The 23,010-nt window shown below is 46.8% G+C and overlaps 1 long non-coding RNA gene across 2 annotated transcripts; it reads right to left on the bottom strand.

Annotated features, from left to right (window-relative positions):
- Positions 1 to 7,169: 7,169 nt before the first annotated feature.
- Positions 7,170 to 22,977, bottom strand: LOC131812798 (uncharacterized). Of its 2 annotated transcripts, none has more exons than XR_009346489.1 (4): positions 22,807 to 22,977; positions 19,901 to 20,000; positions 19,342 to 19,414; positions 7,170 to 7,537 (listed from the first exon to the last, which is right to left on the bottom strand). It is a non-coding gene; the product is annotated as an uncharacterized LOC131812798 (long non-coding RNA). The 2 variants fall into 2 exon arrangements; XR_009346488.1 differs by lacking the exon at positions 22,807 to 22,977 and adding an exon at positions 22,345 to 22,435.
- Positions 22,978 to 23,010: the final 33 nt, after the last annotated feature.

Genomic DNA, 23,010 nt, shown 5'->3' with positions numbered 1-23,010 from the left:
GGCTGAGCCCTCTTCAGAGGCTCTGGGTGCTGTCACCCAACAATCCAGCCTCAGTTCCCTGTTGGCAGTGAAGATGAAGGGATTAACATTTGCAAGTGATTTCCCTAATTTGTGAATTAGAAAAGGTTCCACATGGCTGACGTAAGGACATCTCTACTCCTCTCTTTCCTTCTGTCATCCTTTCTGGGGGGAGCCCAGACCTCACCTAGAGGTGGTGTACAAGAAGTATTGGTTGACAACTGAATGAATGCACGAGTGCGTTATGAACAAACAAACAAGGTGTCTCCTGGCTTTCCAAAAACCGCCCATAATCCGAAGCCCATTCTACGCCCCTCCCGGATGTTCAGCCACTGATCTTTGTCTACTGTTGCAGCAATTATGAATTTTCTTTGGTGCAATGTGGTGGACAGTCCTGACCCGTGCTGACGAGCGTGCCACCTCAAGCAGATGCTTTTCGGCCTAAGGTATTTTTCCAAAGCCTCCTGAAGCCACCAGCACAGCTCAGAAGTGTGGGAGAGGGGGCGCCTGGGTGGCTCAGTCCGTTAAGCCTCTGCCTTCACCTCCAGGTATGGTTTCAGGGTCCTGGGATGGAGCCCCGTGTCGGGCTCACTGCTCAGCAGGGAGTCTGCTTCTCCCTCTCTCAGCTCAGGCTCTCACTCTGTCTCTCTCAAATAAATAAATAAAATCTTAAAAAAAAAAAAAAAAAAAAAAAAAAAAAAAAAAAAAGAAGTGTGAGAGAGTAAAGGTACCCTTAGCAGCCTCTTGCCATGGAGGGCAGGAGCCATTGGACAGATGTTCCCACCTCCCATCCTCTGGGTGACTATTCTGGAAGGCATTCCGTATGCTGCCAGGGTTCCTGGCTGCATATGTTTCTCCTTTGCCTGCAGCTGGGCAGGATACCCACGTTGATCCTCCTCCAAGCCCAGCCCTGCTTTCCTGCCTCCTGGGGTTACGTCACTCAGGCTCTGCTCTCAAGGGACCCCAAATTAGGACAGGGTCAGTTCCCCAAATCTGGTCACACCCATGGCTGTGCAATCTCATGGAAAGGCTACTCATGCAAAGGTAGAAAATAGACGGAGGGCAGCTCGCCTTCACGGCCAAAGCAAACGATTTCATTTATAAACCAATGCCAAGTGTGTTGAACAAGTACTCATTCATTCATTCGTTCAGCATAGAATTCTTGGCCTCCTGCTCTGTGCAGGATACAGCAGACAAGGCCTCCCTCTGCACTGCTCACAGCCAAAAGAAATAGGACTCAAGAGGCGCCTGGGTGACTCAGTCATTAGGCGTCTGCCTTCAGCTCAGGTCACGATCCGGGGTCTTGGGACCAAGCCCCACATCTGGCTCCTTGCTCAGCAGGAAGCCTGCTTCTCCCTCTCCCACTCCCCCTGCTTGTGTTCCCTCTCTTGCTGTGTCCTTCTCTGTCAAATAACTAAAATCTTTAAAAAAAAAAAAAAAAAAAGAAAGAAAGAAAGAAAAGAAAAGAAATAGGACTTGAGTCATGAATGCAAACCACATAGGTAATTTAAAATTTGGGGGCAGCTTCATTAAAACGAAATTTTAAAAAACTGGTGGCATTCATCCCAATAATATTTGTATTTAACCTAATATATCCAAAATATTATGATTGTGACATGTCACAAATATTACAATTATTACCGGGATTTTTTTTTTCATACTTCGAAGTCTTGGAAATCTGGCATGGTTTAACACTCAAGGCACATCGAAATTCAGACCAGCCACATTTCAAGTATTCGCTCAGTGGCGATTAGGTGGCTAGCGGATGCTCCCCTAGACAGCGCAGGCAAGCCCCGGCCTGGTGTAACTTTGGGCAAGTCCCGCCAGAGTGTGTCCTCACCAGAGAGAGATCTCAGAGGGAATGCGCTACGTAAACACAGTGAGTGGCGGCTGCAACCATTTCATCCATCTATGAAAGGACCCCACAGGTTTGGGGAAACACATACTCAGCTTTCCTTTTGCAAAAAGATCTCTCTCCAAACTTGGAACATTGGAACCCCAGTCCACCAGGAGAGGAGGGGAGAGTTGGAGAAGGAGTCGGTGACCAAGTACCCCCCCCACCCCCGCTCCATGCCTCCCACAGCCCAGACAGGGCAGCTCAGCTCTTGGGAGGGCTAATTAGAGTCCATTTGTTCCCAAATGACCTGCCACCTCCCTATTAAAATGCCAGAGGAGAGTTCCGCTCCTGCGGGGCAGGGCTGGTGTCTGCCAGGCAGAAGGGTGGCTGAGGTTAGGTTGAGTGATGGGGCTGTAACAGCGGCCTTAATTTTGTGAAATCCGAGGCTGCCATTCGGGGCTGGTTGTGGGGGAACGCTGGCTGGCTCCTTCACACATCAGATACACATTTACCAAACGCCTCGCATGTTTGTGCTGTGACCGTGAGGATGCTGGAGACACAGAGAGAAAACAACAGGGCCTGGGGCCCGGAGAGGGTAAGTCTGGTCTAGCAGGCCCGTCCACAAGCCAGCGGACACAGCACAGCCGGTGTAGGAGGCAATCAGCAAGGTCTGAGAAGGGTGAGAGGGAGGGATGCCCGCAGTCTGGCTGGACATCGGATGGTACCCACAGTAGGCTGGTCCCAGCCCAGGCTAGGTCTCGAATGTTCTCTGAGACTCCTGCTCCAAACAGCAGGACGGCCTCCGGAACCCTGACTCGGTTTTGCTGGGGCCTTTGGCAAAATCACCAATTAGCTGAAAATGCAGCAATGGCATTTCTTTTACTCGGCATTCGCGGGCCTCTCGTGATGCTCTGCTGTGGGTAGTCAGAGATGCAAAAGAGGTTGGAAACAAACGAAAACCACAGGCCTCCCTTTCTGGTAGAAATGTGAGTTACACAGCAGAAAACCCTCCTGCTACAAAATACGACTTGGAGATGGTGGTTAAAATCTAACAAACATCCTTCTAAATGCATGGCTGAGCCTGCAAGAAAGGAAGTGAGCTCCCCAGGGATAAAAACAAAGACGTAGCTGAAAACCAGAGCAGAAATCAGGAGGGCTCGGCTGGCTGCTGGGCTGCACAGGGGGGAGGTATGAAGGTGGGGGGTGGGGGGAGGGGTGCAGGGCTGTGGGTCTCAGCAGCCTGGGGACTGGATTTTACAGTCCTCATGGGGACAGGAAATAAGACTTTGGGCTCCACAGAGCAGAGAGTTGTAAATGAGACCCACCTCCAAGCCAGCCTCTTCAGACTTATACTCTCGATGAAAAGGTAGATGAGGATTAAAAACAAACCAAAAAAACAACTCTCCGCTCACACAAATTACCAAGAAACTCTCTGCCACAGCCTGGACTTAGGGTAGGACACAGACTGGGAATGTGGAACCAGAGACTTAGCCTCCAGGGGGCAGGAATTTAAATTTACCCTTCCCAGTGTGTTCCGGAGACCCAGAAGGCAAGAACTTAACACCCACAGGGATCCCTGGCTGGAGATGCCCTGTGCACGAGGCAGAGACAAATGTGAACACTCACCAGAGGGCCTTGAACGTCAACCCAAGCTCAACGCACAGACAAAGGTCCCTGCAGATGAGCTCACAAAGAAAAAATTACAAAACCATGGCAGTAATAAGACAAAGTCAATGATAAAACCAACAGGAGGTTTGGACACCCTCTCTTCCCCCAACCCCAAATCTGCCACAACCTCACACGATAGATCCGTCCAGGAAAGAGACTACAAAACAGCTGTGATTAAAATGACTAAGAAGTTCTGAGAAATATCAAAAAGAATTAAATATAATGAAAAAAGAGCCAGGGTTTCTGGTTAGAGAAAGCAGATCAAACACAGGCATGTATCGCTGCTCCCTCCTGAAACTCCTTTAAAATGGCAGAAAAGGAATTCTTCAAATGCTGCAGTGGCGAAGAAAATGGGGTAATTTTGAAATTGGAAAAGAGATCGATGAATGGGAACCAACTTAATGGATGCGAAGAACTGAGTCCTGAGGCAGCAGTGAGGAAAGTCTAGAACTCCTCAGAAGCTCAGGAATCCAGTACCAGGTACTTCTGGCACCAGGGGGGAAAGAGCAGGGGTTTTGTTGAAAGAGAGTTTACAGAGCAGTTAGTAACCCAGAGCCCATCCCCCAAGCTGACCGCCCTTACTAGACCCCAACAATCACAAGAGAAGACAGATGATTTATTCCCCAGAGTGGGTAAAACCAAGGGACTCTGTACTGGAAAAAAGCAGACCCAGCTAGGGCCAGGGGCTTCTCACCAAAAATGGGGGAATGAATGAAAGTCTTCACGTCAAGTCTCCATAGTCCCAACTGGCAAACAGGCTTAGTATGAACCTCTGGGCAGGAGACTGAAATTTCTGAGAAGCCCAGGAGGAAAGACCTAAAGACACAGACATCTGAAGTTTCCCAATATCAGATCACTCAGCGGTGGATTTTTTTTTTTTTAAGATTTTATTTAATTATTTGACAGAGAGAGAGACAGTGAGAGAGGGAACACAAGCAGGAGCAGTGGGAGAAGGAGAAGCAGGCTTCCTGCTAAGCAGGGAGTGTGATGCTGGACTCGATCCCAGGAACCCGGGATCATGACCTGAGCCAAGGGCACATGCTTACTGACTAAGCCACCCAGGCGTCCCTCCTGTGGAGTTTTTGGTGGGCAAACCAAACCTCAGCTCTGAGTTTCTGAGCAACCTCTGTGTGCAGAAGATAAGGATCACCAGGCCCAGAAGAGAAGCTCCTAACCCGGAGCCAAACAACAACAAATAGATAAAAAGCAACTTTGGAGGGAACACAGATGATGATGACTAGGAGAAGAAAAATGAAAAAAAAAAAAAAAACAAATCACCAGTATCATCAAAGACATGAGACATATAGCACACATGAAACAAGTCCAGTATGTTATTAAAAAAGAACATTTTAAGAACAAAAAAATATCTCTTTGGTAGAATAAATGAAAAGCTTAGTGAAAGGATTGGAAGAAAAGTTTGCAGATGAGGTAATAACCCAGAAAGCAGAGGAAAAGCACAAAGGAGAGAAAAGACATGAAAATTAGAGAATCAGCCTGGGAGATCAAACATCCAAATAAGAGGAGTCCCAGAAAGAACAGAGGAAATAGAAGAGAATGGTAATCATCAAATAAGTCATTAAAGTAAATGTCTCTGAATTAAATGACATGAGTTTCCAGATGGAAAATGCCCACTAAGTATCCAACCAAGTGGATTAAAATATTTGCACACTGAGACACATCGTTGTACAATTTCAGATCACTAAGAATAAATGAAAAATCATATAAGCTCTTAGAGAGTGAAAAGTTAGGTTTTACACAAAGCATCAAGAATCAGAATGGCATTACGCTTCTTACAGCGCCACTGAAATTAGACCAAAATGGAGCTAATGCCTTTAAAATCCTGAGAAAAATGTATTTCAAACTTTAAGTTCTATACCCAGATAAACTATCAATTAATAGTGACGGTAGAATAAAAACATTTTCAGAAATGGGGTACCTGGGTGGCTCAGTGGGTTAAAGCCTCTGCCTTCAGCTAAGGTCATGATCCCAGGGTCCTGGGATCAAGCCCCACGTCAGGGTCTCTGCTCCGCAGGGAGCCTGCTTCCTTCCCTTTCTCTCTCTGCCTGCCTCTCTGCCTACTTGTGATCTCTCTTTCTCTGTCAAAAAAAAAAAAAAAAAAAAAAAAGATTCTCTCTCTTCTTCTGCCTCTCTTGCCACCCACCCACTCCTTCTCACATTCTATAAATAAATAAATAAATAAGTAAATAAATAAATAAATAGAATACTTTTAAAAAATCAACTCCAGGGGCGCCTGGTCGCTCAGTGGGTTAAAGCCTCTGCCTTTGGCTCGGGTCATGATCCCAGGGTCCTGGGATAGAGCCCCACATCAGGCTCTCTGCTCAGCAGGGAGCCTGCTTCCTCCTCTCTCTGCCTACTTGTCATCTCTGTCTGTCAAATAAATTTTAAAAATCTTAAAAAAAAAAATCAACTCCTGCTAGCATTTATACCTCTTGACCCCATTGTCTTCCCTGAGGCTGCTGGTGCTTGAACTGCCATGGGATCCACTCAGCTCACAGGTGTGTGCAAGACAGTGCCACAAGATCAATCAGTTGTGATTAGCATCAACAAGTGGCCAGCACATTTGTGTACCTTCATACTGGGTCTCTCTCCCTTCCTTTTCTCTTGCTCCAGCTTTCCATGGGTTGTATTCCCTCAAGCATCAGTGGCACTTGACTTCCACCTGAGTTCTGTTTACTGAGGCCCCAGAAACCAGACCTTTGGTTAGGATTTGGTGTTGGGTTATTCACACATCATGCTTAATTGGGAAAGACTAGATGTTTTCTCTTTAAGGTCAAGAACAATAATGTCTCCCCTCACTACTCTTATTCAACAGCCAGTGCAGTAAGACAAGAAAACAAGACATATAGCTTGGAAAGAAAGAAAGAAATCTGCTTCTATTCGCACATAAATAATTGCCCAAGTAAAAAATCCCATAGAACTAATACGTTTAGCAAAATTACATAAGCCAGTATATTAAAAAGTGTATTCTTATATACTCATAATTAATAATTGGAAATGGGATTTAAGAAATAGTATTGGAAGGGTGTCTAGGTAGCACAGTTGGTTGAGCATCTGACTCTTGGTTTCAGCTCAGGCCATAATCTCAGTCATGAGCTTGAACCCCACATCAGTCTCCATATTCAGTGCAGAGTTCGCTTAAGACTCTCTCTCCTTTTGCCCCTCCTTGCCTCAAATAAATAAATAAATAAATAAATAAATAAATGTTTTTAAAAAAGAAAGAAAGAAAGAAAGAAAGAAAAAGAAATAGCCCTGGAAAAAATGAAATACTTGGATATATCTGTATGCTGAATACTAATGAAAGAAATTTTAAAACATCTCAATAAATGGAGAGCTATACTGTGTTCATGGATTGGAGGCCTCAGTTTTGTTAAGCTGTTATCACCAAATTGATGTATAGATTCAATATAATTCCAAATAAAATATTTATGGGCTTTTTGGTAAAAGCCAACAAGTTCATTCTTAAATTTACATGAAAAGGCAAAGGAACTCAAATAACAAAAACAACATCAAAAAAGAACAAAGTTTCAGAACTCACACTAGTTTTCAAGATCTTCTATAAGGCTACTGTAGTTAGTGTGGACATTTCATCCAGGAACATTGTTAAATTCACTTATTAATTCTAATCATTTATTTACTAATTTGTATGGATCTTCTATCAGTACCACGTCTATGGATAGTGACAGTTTGTTCTTTATTTCCAATTGTTATACTTTAAATTTATTTTTCTTGCTTTATTGGAAGTCCCAAACTTTCATCAACAGTAGAATATATAGCCAATTTGTGGTATATTCATGCATTGAAATATGAACCAATGTTAAGATTGATCAAATTAGGAGTGCCTGGGTGGTTCAGTTGTTAGGTGTCTGCCTTTGGCTCAGGTCATGAACCCAGGGTCCTGGGATCGAGCCCTGCATTGGGCTCCCTGCTCAGCAGGAAGCCTGCTTCTCTGTCTCCCACTCGTCCTGCTTGTGTTCTCTCTCTTGCTCTGTCTCTCTGTCAAATAAATAAATAAAATCTTAAAAAAAAAACAATGATCAAACTATTGTTATGAAAGACATTATGAATTTCACAAACATAATGTTGAATAAGAGAAGTCAGACACATGGGCACATGGCTAGCTCAGTAAGTAGGGCATATGACTAACTTTGGGGTCCTGAGTTCAAGAGCATGGAGCCTACTTTACAGAGAGAGAGAAAGAGAAAGAGAGAAGTCAGACACAAATGAATATACTGAATATCACTTATAAAAGGTAATGGTAGGGGCACCTGGGTAGCTCAGTGGGTTAAGCCTCTGCCTTCGGCTCAGTTCATGATCTCAGGGTCTTGGGATAGAGCGGGCTCTCTGCTCAGCAGGGAGCCTGCTTTCCCTTCTCTCTCTGCCTACAGATCTCTGGCTATCAAATAAATAAATAAAATCCTTTCTAAAAAAGGTAATGGTAATAAAAGTTAGACTAATAATTATCTTTTTGGAGTTACTAACTGGGAAACAAGAGAAAAGTCTTCTGGGATGCTACTAATATTCTAATTCTTGTCCTGGATTGCAATTACAGAAAATATGTTCACTTTGTAAAAAAAATCATTAAACTGAACATAAGATTTGTGCTATTTTCTATGAGTATGTTGTTAGTCTTTAATAAAATGTTTAAACAGTTTTGGTTATTTCATATAGATGTCACATTTTAAAATGTGGTAAATACCAAAATGCATAGAAGAGAATAAAAATAACCTATATTCTCCCACCCATGTGTAACTACTGTTCACATTTTGGTGGATTATCCCATACAGTGTTCGTAAGTTCCAAGAGCCTCACTGAAGGCAGAATTTCTGAAGCTATAGATCAAATATAGGGCCATGTGTCATCAGTCCTCTAGTCTTCTAACAAATGGTTACAAATCTAATGGGATGAAATAACATGTTTAACATCAACACACAGTATATATGGGTCCAAAGTCTAGGCAGAGCATAACTTTTTCCCACGTTTAGGGTCTCACATGGCTGCAAAGTGTCAATTAGGCTGTGTTCTTTTTTCTTTTTTCTTTTTTTTAAGATTTTATTTATTTGAGAGAGAGCATGAGAGGGGAGAAGGTCAGAGGGAGAAGCAGACTGCCCACGGGGCTGGGAGCCTGGTACTAGACTCGATCCCGGAACTCCAGGATCATGACCTGAGCCAAAGGCAGTGGCTTAACCACCTGAGCCACCCAGGCATCCCAGGCTGTGTTCTCATCCGAGGCTCAACTGGGGAAGAATCCACTTCCAAATTCACTCAGGTTGTTGGAATATTCATTTCTTGGCAGTTGTAGGACTAAGGGCCCTGGCTTCTTGCTGGCTGTTGTCTGGAGGCCACCTTCAGTTTCTATAGGCCATCCACAGACTTCCTATAATTCCTTGCCACAGTTCTTGCCTACTCTTCCTTTCCCAACAAAACCACATGTTTCGTCAGTCCAGCAGGCACAATCTCTACAGCAAAGCTACTAGCAAGACAGAGTCTTCTCTAACAACATAATCACAACAGTAACACTCCATCACTTTTGCCATATTCCATTGACTAGAAGTAAGACACAGGTACTGGCTACACTCAAAGAGAGGGGGTTACATAAAGGCATGAATGCCAGAGAGCATTAAGGGGGTGGGGGGTAGAGTACCTTAAGAGTCAGATCAACGCAACAGGTAACAAACTCACTACTGTCAAAATTCAAACGGGAGGGCACCTGGCTGGCTCAGTCAGAACATATGACTCTCGATCATGGGCTTGTGGGTTCAAGTCCCACGTTGGGTGTAAAGATTACTTAAATAAATAGAACTTTAAAAAGAACTCAAATGGTGGAGCCCTTTAAGAAATGCTTTGAAATAAACATGCTTAAAATCCTCAACGAAATAAGGAGAGGAAAAACTGAAATAAATAAATAAATAAATAAATAAAACATATAAATAAGCAGATACGAATCAAGAACAAAAGGGCATAACAACGTGATAACTACTGACATAACAGCTCAACATACAGCGAAAACCCTCAATGAGATACAGAGAGAGATTTCCCCTCCCCAAATAAAGACCAACAAAGGCCATGCTACATAAATAAAAATAAAAATTCCACCAAGATACCTTGTAATTCAGAATATCAAAGATGAAGAGAAAATATTAAAAGCAGGCCTAAGAGGGAAAAGAGGTTATCCAAAAAAGAAATGATATATAAGCCAGTAGGAGAAATCTCAGCCACAAAAGAGGCAAGAAAAGAGTAGAATAATACCTTCAGTGTATTGAGGAAAATTAATTATGAACTTAGAGTAATATACCTAGCTAAACTGTCACTAAAGAATGAAAACGAAAACAACTCCAACTTCCAAAATCCCAGAATTTTTCATCCGTCAAACTCTTGGTGAAAAAAATGCCTAAGGGATGTTCTCTGCTAGAAGAAATATATACCAAAAGGGAAAGAGTATCAGAAAACAACAGGGAACAAATAAGATTGTCAACGATATTAGTAAATCTATTTACTGTATTAGGATACAGGGTTGGCTGATCCGACCAAGATCTAAGATACTAGTGGCTCACCAAGAGAATTTTCTCTCTCCCTAAGTAACAGTATGGATGGGAGTAGCTCACATCCCAGCTTCAAGGTGTCAGGGACCCAGGCTCTTTCTGCTTTGCTTCTGCATAATCCCTGTGGTGCTCCTGTATCCAGAATTCAAGATTGCTGACCATTGTGTCTACTTCCTGGTCAAAGTGGTTTCCCTTTAAGACCATAATCTATAAATTGCACACCTGCCATTCCTCTTTGCATCCCATAGCCCACAGCTACTTCCAAGAGAGGCTGAGAAATGTATTCCTTCACCCTGAGATGAATTCTATCACATTGCAAATAGAGAGAATGGATATGGGGGGACAACCGGCAACTTCCACCACAACCATTGCCTAGAAAAGCCATCTAATCCTAACTAAACTTTTTTTACATTAAAAAATATAATTAAATCAAGAAGGAACTAAATATTTCCAGCCCCCCCCCAAAAAAAGCCTGCAATAAGTTGTTTTGTTTTGTTAAGATTTTATTTATTTATTTGTCAGAGACAGAGTGTGTGCACAAACAGGGGGAGTGGCAGGCACAGGGAGAAGCAGGTTCTCCTCTGAGTGGGGACCCTGATGTGGGACTCAATCCCAGACCCTGAGATCATGACCTGAGCTAAAGGCAGACGCTTACCCGAGTGAGCCACCTGGGCGTCCCAATAAGTTGCTTTGAAGGGATGAGGTGCACAATTTGAAACTGACACACACAACTCACTCACTGTCAAGTGTCTGCAAGAGAATGAAACGTCCATCTAAACTCAAAAGAGTCCATCTGGGACACAGCAAGTAAAGAGTGACACTTCCACAAAGATGGAAGACAGAGCAAGGGGCAGCGTTAAGGACTAGGCTGGCAAGCGGAGCTCTGTCAAGTCCGATTTAGCAGATAGATCATGATCTCAGGGTGGTGGACCAAGCCCTGCATCAGGCTCGGCACTCAGTGTGGAGCCTGCTTGAGATTCTCTCTCCCTTTCCCTCTGCCCCTCCTGCTTGTTGTGCCCACTCTATCTCTCTCATGAATAAATAATAATAATAATGATAATAATAATAATAATAACCTAAAAAGGTGGCATTGAAATTTCAGATAATAGAGGCACCCAGGTAGCTCAGTGGGTTAAGTATCTGCCTTCAGCTCAGGTCATGATCTCGGGGTCCTGGGATCGAGCCCCATGTCGGGATCACTGCTTGGGAGGGGAGGGGGAGTCTTCTTTTCCCTCTCCCTCTGCCCCTCCCCACAGCTCATGCTCTCTCTCTTACTCTCTCTCAAATCAATACAATCTTTTAAAAAGAGAAAGAAAGAAATTCCCGATAAAAATACCAAAGAATTTATTTCAAGGCTTATGAAGATGCTACATACATAATCGGGTCAATGGGATGTTGGCCTCAGGTCAGACAAAGAGGTCACTGGAGCAGAACAGGGATTCCAGAAACAGACCCCCACACACTGTTGATCGATATCAGCGAAGGCGTCAGCATAAGACAACAGGGAAGACACCTTTCAGCACCTGGTATGAATCACAGGATGTCCACCTGGAAAAATAAGGAGTCTCCACTCCCACCTCACACCTTACGCAAAATCTAAGTCGAAATGGGTCATAGGTCTAAATTTAAAAGGCAAAACAAGGAAACGGTTAGACAAAAATATAGGAGAAAAATCTTCGCCATCTTGGGGACTGCAGACTTCTTAAAAACATGAAAGCATACGCAGGAAGTGAGAAAATTTTTAAACTTTCACTCTTCAAAGACACCCCCGAGAAAACAAAGAGACAAGCCCCAGACTGGGGGGGAAATATTCACAACATAAACACTGGACCAGCCTGGGATCTGAAGTACTTAAGGAACCGCTATCTGTGCTCAGTAAGAAAAAAGGCGAATAACTCAATCAAAAGATGTGAACAGAGGAGCGCCTGGGTGGCTCAGTCGTTAAGCCTCTGCCTTCAGCTCAGGTCATGATGCCAGGGTCCTGGGATCGAGCCCCGCATTGGGCTCTCTGCTCAGCAGGGAAGCCTGCTTCTCCCTCTCCCACTCCCCCTGCTTGTGTTCCCTCTCTCGCTGTGCTTCTCTCTCTCAAATAAATAAATAAAATAAAATAAAAAATAGATGTGAACAGATATTTCACAGAAGAAGATATGCGGATTTCTCCATGTGTATTCTTTCATCCAATAGGACAATATGTACATTTTTTCATCCGCATGAAAAAATGCTCAACTTCCCTAGCCATCAGGGAAAGGTAAATTTAAAACCACAATGAACTAGCAATTCACACCTACTGGAGAGGCTAAATTTTAAAGAAGGCTGACCAGGGGCGCCTGGGTGGCTCCATCGGTGAAGGGTCTGTCTTTGGCTCAGGTCATGATCTCAGGGTCCTGGGATCGAGTCCCTCCTCAGGCTCCCTGCTCAGCAGGGAGTCTGCTTCTCCCTCTCCCTCTGTCTCCCCACAACTTGTAATCACTCTCTCTCTCTAATAAATAGATGAAATCTTTTTGTTGTTGTTATGTTTGTTTGTTTTTAAAAATTTTTTATTTATTTATTTGACAGAGAGAGAGATCACAAGTAGGCAGAGAGGCAGGCAGAGAAAGAGGGGGAAGCAGGCTTCCTGCTGAGCAGAGAGCCCGATGTGGGGCTCGATCCCAGGACCCTGAGATCATGACCTGAGCTGAAGGCAGAGGCTTAACTCACTGAGCCACCCAGGTGCCCCAGATAAGATCTTTAAAAAATAAAAATAAAAATAAAAATAAATACATAAATAAACAAAAAATAAAAAGACTGACTATACCAAGCATCAGAGAGGATACGGAAGAGTTAAAATTCTCTGACAATACAGAAAGGGACGTAACCCTTGGGGAAACCATTTGGCAGTTTCTCACCAAGTTAAACAGAACTACCCTACAACACAGCCAGTCCACTTTCGGGTGTTTATTTATCCAAGAGAAATGAAAACCTGCGTCCACCCAAAGACTCAGACGCAAGTGTTCACAGCAGCCTGATTCATGGACAGCCCCAACCTAGATGGAAAGAACCCCAATGGCCTCCAACGAGCGAATGCGAGACAGGCACGCCCACACCGTGGGACACCACTCTGCAACACAAGGAGCAAAGTAACAAGCCACTGCCACGTGCCTTAACCTGGCTGAGTCTCGAGAACGTCAGGGTGAGGGAAAGAAGCCAGATACAAACAGCACATACCGCGTGAGTCCGATTATGTGAGTTTTGGGGGAAGGCAAACCTAATCCAGAGTGAGAGCAAAAATCACTGGTTCCGGATCTTCCCTCCTGTGGCGCTTTCCCGGGTATAACCGTGTCTCAAAACGCATCAAGGGCGCCTGGGTGGCTCAGTGGGTTAAGCCGCTGCCTCCGGCTCAGGTCATGATCTCAGGGTCCTGGGATCGAGTCCCGCATCGGGCTCTCTTCTCAGCGGGGAGCCTGCTTCCTCCTCTCTCTCTCTCTACCTTCCTCTCTGCCTGCTTGTAATCTCTCTCTGTCAAATAAATAAATAAAATTATTTAAAAAAATAATGTATTAAAAAAAAAACGCATCAAAATTGCATGAGTATTATATGTAAATTATATATCAATAAAACTGATATTTTAAAAGAACAAAATAACAAGGCAGAGGGGAAGAGGCTTTCGGCACACACCGAAGGGAGGCTCTAGGGCTGTCTTCTCCAGGAGGAGAACAGAGGAGCTGGATATCTTAGACATGCAGTGTCCAACCCGGCAGCCACCAGCCACACGTGGCTACTGAGCACTTGAAATGCACACGGTCCCAGCTGAGATGGGCTGTTACATGTAACATACATACTACATTTCAAGATTTAGCACTGAAAATACAACATGTTTCATTAATAATGCTATACCGATCACATTTTGAAATACTGTTTTTGATGTATAATGTTAAATTAAACATATTACTAAAATTATTTCCACCTTCACTTTATGCTTTTTTTTTTTTTTTTTTAAGAGAGAGCCCAGGAGTGTACCCCTGTGCATGCGTACACACGAACGGGGTATTGGTGAGAGGCAGAAGGAGAGGGAGAGAGAGAACTTCAAGCAAGTTCCACACCTAGCACAAGAGCCCTAGGCAGGGCTCAATCCCACGAACCCTGAAATCATGACCTGAGCCAAAATCAAGAGTTAGAGGTTTAACCGACTGAGACACCCAGGTGCCCCTCTTTTTGCTTTTTAATATGGTTACTGAAAAATTTAAAATAATATGTGTGACTCACATTATTTTCCCATTGGACAGCGCTGCTTTAGACATTATTAAGAAAAGAAATGTCTAGGTATCAATATTAAAAATTTAAGGGCAAGTTGGGGTATCTGGCTGGCTCAGTCAGTACAGCATGTGACTCTTGACCTCAGGATTGTGAGTTCAAGCCCCACACTGGGTGTAGAGATTACTAAAAATAAAATATTTTAAAAATAAATATATAGGGGGGCACGTGGGTGGCTCAGGTTAAGCCTCTGCCTTTGGCTCAGGTCATGATCTCAGGGTCCTGGGATCGAGCCCCACATAGGGCTTTCTGCTCAGCAAGGAGCCTGCTTCTTCCTCTTTCTCTGCCTGCCTCTCTGCCTACTTGTGATCTCTCTCTCTCTGTGTCAAATAAATAAATAAAATCTTAAAATAATAATAATAAAATAAATATATAGGGGCATCTGGTGGCTCAGTGGGTTAAGCATCTGCCTTTGGCCCAGGTCATGTTTCTGGGGTCGTGAGATGGAGACCCACATTGGGGTTCCTGCTCGGTAGGTAGCCTGTTTCTCTCTCTCACTCTGCCTCTTCCCCCCACTCAGGCTCACGTGCTCTTGCTCTCTCATTAAATAAATAAAATATTTGAGAAAAGGAGGTAAAAATTATTTAAAATTTTAAAAAATAAAATAAAATCCTAAAAACAAACAAAAATTTTAAGAGCAACAAGTGAAACAACAGAAACACATCTGTACTTTCCAAACTATCAAAGAAAAAAGGAGAGTAGAGATTTAACAGACGACAGAACAAAAGACATAATTTTAGAAGATGGGGTATATAGGACAACAGAATAAAATGGTAGAAGTAAGTCTAAATATATCAACAATCATTATAAATGTAAATTGATTTCATTTGTCTCTTAAAAGACAGAGACTGTCATACTGGATCAAAACAAACAAAACAGAATGCAATATTATGCTGGTTAGGAGACACCCTCTAAAGCAAAAGAAAAGAGAAAGGTGGAAAATAAAACAAAGAGAAAAGACACACCAGGCATATGTGCATAAAAAGAAAAGCTGATATAGTAAATATTAATATCAGGCAACATACACCTAAGGCCAACTAACGATAAGAGATAAGGAGGGACCCTATAGAATGACTGAAGCAACAACCCGACAAAAAAGATGCAACATGAATTATGTTTTCTAGACCTCACTACACAGCCTGAAAATAAGTAAAGCAAAAGCTAGAAGATTTGCTTTGAAAAGTGGAGAAATCCACAAAAGAAATGGGCATTTGGGCACTCCCCAGAAACTAACAGAGCAGGCAGAGAAAATTTACACATCTATGAAAGATGTGAACGACAGAATTAACAAGTCCGACGGATGCGTCCATACAGTAGCCTGCATGGGTCTGTGCGTCTCTCCCAACCAAGAATGCACATGTCTGGGGCTGAATCGTGTCTCCCACCCCACCCCCCAATCTTATGTTGAAGTCCTAACCCCTAGTACCTGAGAATGTAACTGGACTTGGAGGCAGAGGCTTTACAGAAGTGACTGAGCTGGGGCACCTGGGTGGCTCAGTCACTAAGCGTCTGCCTTCCGCTCAGGTCATGGTCCCAGGACCCTGGGACTGAGCCCCACACCGGGCTCCCTGCTCAGCGGGAAGCCTGCTTCTCCCACTTCTGCTCCCCTTGCTTGTGTTGCCTCTCTCACTCTGTTTCTTTCTGTCAAATAAATAAAATCTTTTTTTAAAAAGTGAGTGAGTTAAGATGAAACCTTTGTGGAGGGAGGGTTGCTCTTCCAGTCCGGTCGGTGTCCTTATGAGCAGAGGAAATCTGGACACAGAGAGAGACACCGGGGATGCGGGAGAGAGGATGTGAAGACACAGCCAGAAGTCCAGGACATCGGCCTCCGAAGAAACCATACCTGCAGACACCTTGATCTTGGACTTCCAGCCTCCCGATCTGAGAGCCAGTGACTCTCTGCCTTTGGAGCCCTCCAGTGTGTGAGAGCTCCGACCCCCGCCCCCAGCAGACTCCCACACCACCTGACTGTCAGGCACAACGTGCACATTTCTAAATACGGACTTGTGTTGGGTCATCATGAAAGCGGAAAGGAATTTTGGAGCGGATGTAAAGCAGACCCCATTCTCTATCCACAATGCGGCAAAATTACAAGTCAGCAACAACAGGGTAGGCGGATTTAAAACAACAACATCTGTATCTTTGAAAACTGAAAAGCACACTCCCAGCGATCTCATAGGTTCGTCGTGAAACGGTTGCAGGAACGTTTCTTTCCTGTCCTGACCTTTCCTCCTGTGTGGACGGAGCTGAATGAGTGTAACACTCTGAGACTCCCTGCCCAGAGGAGGAAATGACAGCTGATTGGTCAGTGTGGGGAAGATAAAGCGGGTTGCTCCAGGGGCCCTTCTCTGAAGGACCTGCCTGCAGGCCTCGGTCATTCTCTCTTCCTGGGGGCCGGGGGCGGGCAGGCACAGCATCACAGTGACTCGGTGTGAAGGCCACCAAATCCCCATTTTCAGTGTTGGGACACCCATTTAGCTGTCACACATACCCTCATCCTCCAACCTTATCTTTAACAGGTTTTTGTTTTGCTTTTTTTTAGTAGGCCCCATGGCCAAGGTGGGGTGGGGCTTGAACTCAAGATCCGGAGATCAAGGGGCACCTGGGTGGCTCAGGTCATGATCTCAGGATCCTGGGGTCCAGCCCCGCATCAGGGTCTCTGCTCAGTGGGGAGCCTGCTTCCCTTCCTCTCTCTCTCTCTCTGCCTGCCTCTCTGCCTACTTGTGTACTCTGTCAAATAAATACAATCTTAAAAAAAAAATTCTGAGATCAAGGTGATCTGCCCCACTGACTGAGTCATCCAGGAGCCCCATCTTTAATGGTTTTTTAAAAAAAGAGAGAGAGAGGTGTTTCTCCCCTGCCCCCTACCCTTACCTTATCTCTCAGTTCAGAATCTGAAGCTGACCCCCTCAAAGACATCAACAGAAATCACAATGGGAATTATGAAATATGTGGTACTGAGGATAAAAAGATAAAAGCAAAATTAAATTTGGAGATTGGACCTAAACTGACATTTATAGAGAAATATATAGTCTTAAGTGCATTTACTCTAAAACAGGAGCGACTTAAACATACAGGAGTAAAGCTTTCAACTAACTAGAGAAGCGTAAAAAAATAAAAAGAAAAAAAAGGAAAGAAAGAAAGAACTGGAAGGAAATAAACAGTAAAGATAAAAGCATAAATGAAAAGGACATCAACAATCACAAAAATGATCAACAAAGCCAGAAGCTGGTTCTTTGAAAAGACAATAAAATGGACAACCATCTAGCAGGATTAATCAAGGAAAAGAAGAAAGGCACAAATACCTAATATTAAGAATGAAAGGAAGGTAGAACTATACAGATATGGTTGAAGTTTTAAGACTCATAAGAGAATACCATGAGCAACCTTATGTTGCTATATATGAAAATATATGAAATAGAGAATTTCTAAAAATATATAGATGATCCAAGTTTACTCAAAAAAAAAAAAAAAACTGGGCGCCTGGGTGGCTCAGTGGGTTAAGCTGCTGCCTTCGGCTCAGGTCATGATCTCAGGGTCCTGGGATCGAGTCCCGCATCGGGCTCTCTGCTCGGCAGGGAGCCTGCTTCCTCCTCTCTCTCTCTCTCTGCCTGCCTCTCTGCCTACTTGTGATCTCTCTCTGTCAAATAAATAAATAAAATCTTAAAAAAAAAAAATAAGTCAATGGCCATGAAAGAAAATAAATCAGTGTTTTAAAAATCACCCCTCTCCACCTCCCCCCAAACCCCCTGTGCACAGGCAAAAGCAGGAGGGCAAGAGTAGCCAGAGATCTGGCTTGACCCAGTCCTCACTGAGGTCCACTCTACTCCTACCCTTGCTGCTGTCTGGTTTCTCACACGAGTTCATAAGTTCTCCTTTTTTCCTAAGCAAATTGATCTGGCTTTCTGTCATTGGTGTAATCCAAATGGAGGTGCCCTAGTGTCATGGTAAATTTCAAGAAATAGAAGCCTTGGGGCACCTGGGTGGCTCAGTCGGTTAAGCATCCCGCCCATGAGGTCGTGAGCTCAGGGACTTGGGATCCAACCCTGCACCCAGCTCTGCTCTGCACAGGCAGCCTGCTTGGGATTCTCTCCCTCTCCTTCTTCCCCTCCCCAAGCTCGCTCCTCTCTCTCTCTCTCTCTCATAAATAAATAAATAAATACATAATAAAGGAACAGGTAAAACTTACATGGTGGGAACAGTAACCAGGCTACTGGGACCTAGAACCTTTCTTCTGGAAGAGTCTGGCAGGCGTGATCAGCCTGAGTCAGCTCCTAGCATGGAAGGAAACCCCTGGAAGGAAGCAGTAGCGCAGAGAATGGACAAGATCTGAGGCCCATTCAGACTGCTTAGAATCGATGGACCCAGCAGTCTCCGCACCGTCAGGGTGTGAACACACCCGTTTCTAATGCCCTCGGGTTGTATATTTCAAGCGCAGTGACAACGGGGGTTAAGTCACATCAGTAACCCGGTAGCTGGTTGCCTGTGTGCAGTAAATATATTTTCAGTCAATGATAACTATTTAATCTGGGCTTAATTAATTAATGTTCACAGAGCATTGGAGATGCTTGGGTGAACGGCCCGCTGAAAGGGACAAGTGTTATTATTCTGTTAGTGGTATTTTAAGACATTTGTATTCATAGGGGTGCTAGATCCAAGAAGATTAAATTCGCTGAAAGTGTACATGAAAATTAGTGTCCTGGTGTGACCCCACCTCTCTCCACACCCATTCTTTCCTCCTTCCTCCTTTCAGAAAAATCACACTCGGTGTGAATAAGGCACTCATAGACTCTAGCATTTGACTCTTCTGGCTGAGATGTGAAACTTGCACCGAGAGCTCCATGAGGGCTAGCACAGGTCCCCCTTACCCCCAGTCGCACCCCAGTCCCTGCACAGGGCTGCCTGCACCAGCCCGAGCCGTGTATATATATCTCGGTAAAGCGAAGTAGGCCAGGATGTTTGACTCACTTAATCAGAATGTGACGTTCCCGATCACTCACTGTTAGCATTACACACTGTTGGCCTCCCAGGATCCGAGGACCTAGAGAGGTAAGCAGCACCCAGATTTTTTAGGTGCAAAAGTGAGGAGCTTTGAGGGGGGCACTGCCAAGCACCTGTAGGTTGCTGGAGGAGAAGGAGAAACGGTGCGCAAAGATTCTCCTCTCCAGGTTTTCAAGGGACTCCGAGCAGGGAAACCAACGGAAGCCCTCATTCCCAAGGGCCCCAGAGCCCCTCCATTCCTCTGCCCTGCCCCCACTACACTCTCCATTGGGCCAGGGAGGGCAAGCCAGCTCTGGGACTTGGGAAGACCTCCAAGAACGGCTGTGACCTTGGCTCATTCAGGCTGCATTCTTCCCCTCCCCCACACTCTCCATCCTCCCTCCCTTGGAGAATTCCAGCATGAAATTTTGGCCAGAGAATCAAGGGAGTTCTCTCTTGGGCCCCTGGAGGAGAGCCTGGTCCCTTTGATTTCATTGTTCTCTCCAGTCCACCTTCCATTTCCTCTCAAATGCTCCATGAAACTCACAGGTTCAGGGTCATTGCTTCCTTGCGGAGGGCGTGTAGCCCAAGATGATGCTTCAATGTGTGGGCAGACCTGGGTCCTCTTTGAGCCACCGTTTCCCTGTCTGGAAAATGAGTTTTGGATTAGAAGAGCTCCAAGACCCCTTCCAGCTCCCATAGGCTAAGATTCCCTTTTTCTTATGGACTCCACTCCTTAGCAACAGGGCCTTGGGCGAGTCTCCAAAGCAGAGCCCCAGCGGGCTTATCTGTAAAATGGGTACATTGCCTGAGGCAGCCTATTGGCTAGACTGGGATTTTCACTCCTTGCTGGTGGTTTCTTGGGTCCACCAGTGGAAGTGGCTCAGGGCACTTAGTTAAAACTGAGTTCAGACTGTGGTGTCCAGCAAGGCCGGCTTCGGGTTCCAGCTACACCCATGACAAGCACCTAAGATCTCTGACCTTCAGCCTCCTCTTTGGTAAGAAATAGCTGAACAGATCCTCACATCCTCAGATTGCTGGGAGACCATACCTGCCGCCTCATGTCAGGTGCCAAGTGATCACTCATTGCTGACTGTCACTTTGTGGTTGGCCGAGAACTTGAGGGTGGGGGGGTCAAGGCCACCACTCTGACCTGGAGCAAGTCACCAGCTCAGAAACAGACCCAGAACCCCTTTGGATGGCAAACCAGTTCTTGAGGCCATAGGAGTGACACCAAGGCACAGTGAGTTCAGAATGTTCTCGACCCCACCCCCTTTCCCATTTGCCCTTGGATCATTTTTGGAGAGGCCCAGGACCCCATGGGCCCAAAGCTTCTGGGAGGGCGTGATTAATCTCTGGAGGGAACCTGCCTCCCTCTGTGGTCTGCCCCTTCCCCTGGCCTGTCACCCCTGGGCTCACAGAAGCCAGGTGAGAGAAGAACTAGCAGATCCTACCTGCTGCTTTGATCCTTCAGAGACAAGCTGCCCCAGCTAGGCGGAGGGCGGTGCCCTCCAGGGTTACAGCCCTCCTGCCAACTCCCTACCCAGCCAAGGAACCAAGCTTCCCCAGGCCCAATTAAAGAACTGCAACCTTGACCTTGACTGATCCAAGTGTGGGCGGTGCCTTAGGGAAGTCAGGCTTGGGATCTTTAGACATGTTCACACCTGGAGTGCCAGGATCCACCCACCAGCCCTATCCTATACAGCCTGCCTTCTGAGCCCTAATGCTCAGGGTTCTTCTGTTGACATTCTCACCGTGCACGAGGCTCTGGTTACTTGTGGCCTTCTTTATAGTCCTAAGAGTAATAAACTATTCCGCCGAGTGAGGGCCATTGTGCTCCTTGCCAAGAGCTTCTGAGGCTGTCCCTTTAAATCTGCCAGCCAGCCCCCATGAGTGGCCCTTGCTGCTCTCCCATCCCTGTTTGACAGCTGGACAAACGGAGGCTCAGTCATTTGCTCAAGGACACACACAGCCAGGAAATGGACGAGCAGAAACCCAAATCTACCAGACCCCCAGGTCCAGCTCTTAACCTGAGTTCCCTGGGCAGTCTCCCCACGTTCCTGGAGGGCAGGGGCTGCTTCCGGTTCAGCCCGGGCTTCCCCCGGGGCCAGTGCAAGGCCCCGCATGAATACAGCGCCTACTGGCCAAATCAGTTCAATGTGAGAGAGACAGAGACATCGGAGACAGAAGGAGAGAGGGAGACAGGGAGAGAAAAACTCAGAGTAGATGGGGGTCTGTCAGAAGCCCTTCAACTCCCAGCTCCAACGAGACAGGGGAGACTGCAGGTGCTGGAGGGTTTTGACATCACACCCCACCCCCGGTGCTGGGCAAGACCCAAGGGTGTAAACTCCAACGTAGGGGCGGTAATAGGGAGCCGCAGATGGTCTGGGAGCAGGGGAATGACGCAATGCGGGGGCGGGAGGCGGCGGAGGGGGGCGGGTAGCAGAGGGACACTGTTTACACCACGTAATGCTGGAGGCAACAGCCCAGTCCTTCGAGATAGCTGAGCAGAAGCGGCGAGGCACGAGGGAAGGCGGGGACAGATGCCAGTGGCAGCCCGCCTTCCCAGCGAGAGCCAATGCGACCTATCTAGCCAGCCCTGACGGCGGCAGGACCCGGTGCCAGCCATACGCCGGGCCCTCGCGGGGGCGACGGGGACAGTCGGAGGGGAGGCCCGGACGCTACAACTGGGGGGAAACGAGGCCCTCTCAGCTGCCTTCTGAGGGAGGGAAGGGGAGATGCGAAAGCGAGGCGACGCCCCCTAAGAGCACAGGCTGGGGCGCGAGGATCAGAGCGGCTCTCGCTGGGGCGCACGGGCTGGGGCGCAGGGACTAGGGCGCACGGGCTGGGGCGCACGCACCGGGGGCACCCCTCGGCCAGGCCGGCCCGCGGCGGACGGCGGCAGGAGGCTCCCCTCGGAGGAGCCGCGTGTGCCGCCGCCCTGCAACCTGATATTTTTCTGCCCGGCCCCCAGAGGAATGTTTCCATTACCCAGACAGCGCCGAGCGCCGCAGCCTTTTCTCTCCCCGGGCCCGGCTCCCCGGCCGCCCCGCGCCGCGCTCCCGGCTCCGCGCTCCCCACGACCCCCACCCCCGCCCCGCAGCCCCTCCCGGCCGCCTGCGCCGCGGCACTTTGTGCAAATGTAACCTTTCCGCAGGCCCCGCCTCCGCCAGGAAGCCGCGCGCGCCGTTGCCAGGAACGCGGGGCGGCGCGCTCGGAGCTGGAAGGCGGCCCGTTAATCAGCCGCGGCTGACAGAAAATCAGGCAGCCCGGGCGGCCGGCCGGCCTCGGCCCCTCTCCCTCCCGGCGCCTCCGCGCCCGCTCGCTGCGCGCTCGCTCTTTGTGCCCCCCGCCCCGCGTCCCCCCTGCTCGCCCGCGCGTCCCTGCGCCGCCGGGAGCCTCTCCATCACGCCCCCTTCTCCTCTCCGGTTCTCGCATCTTCTCCCCTTTTACCTCTCCTCCCGGGCCTGCGTGCCCCGCGCTCTCCCCCTCCCGCCAGATCGCCTCTGGCTCGCTGCCTTTCCTTCCGGAGAGCAGAAAGTACCAGAAAAGAGGTCCCTTCACACCCCTCCTCGCCAGCCTGTCGTGTGCGAGCCCCACTGGGCCTCTTGGTACCTACCCTCATCCCCCACCGGCTCCCTGGGAGCTCAGGGACCT

Source organism: Mustela lutreola, chromosome 12 (genome assembly GCF_030435805.1).
Source record: "Mustela lutreola isolate mMusLut2 chromosome 12, mMusLut2.pri, whole genome shotgun sequence".
Taxonomy (NCBI): Eukaryota; Metazoa; Chordata; class Mammalia; order Carnivora; family Mustelidae; genus Mustela; species Mustela lutreola.
Note: the sequence above shows the minus strand (reverse complement) of the source record. Positions and strands in the feature narration are given on the sequence as shown.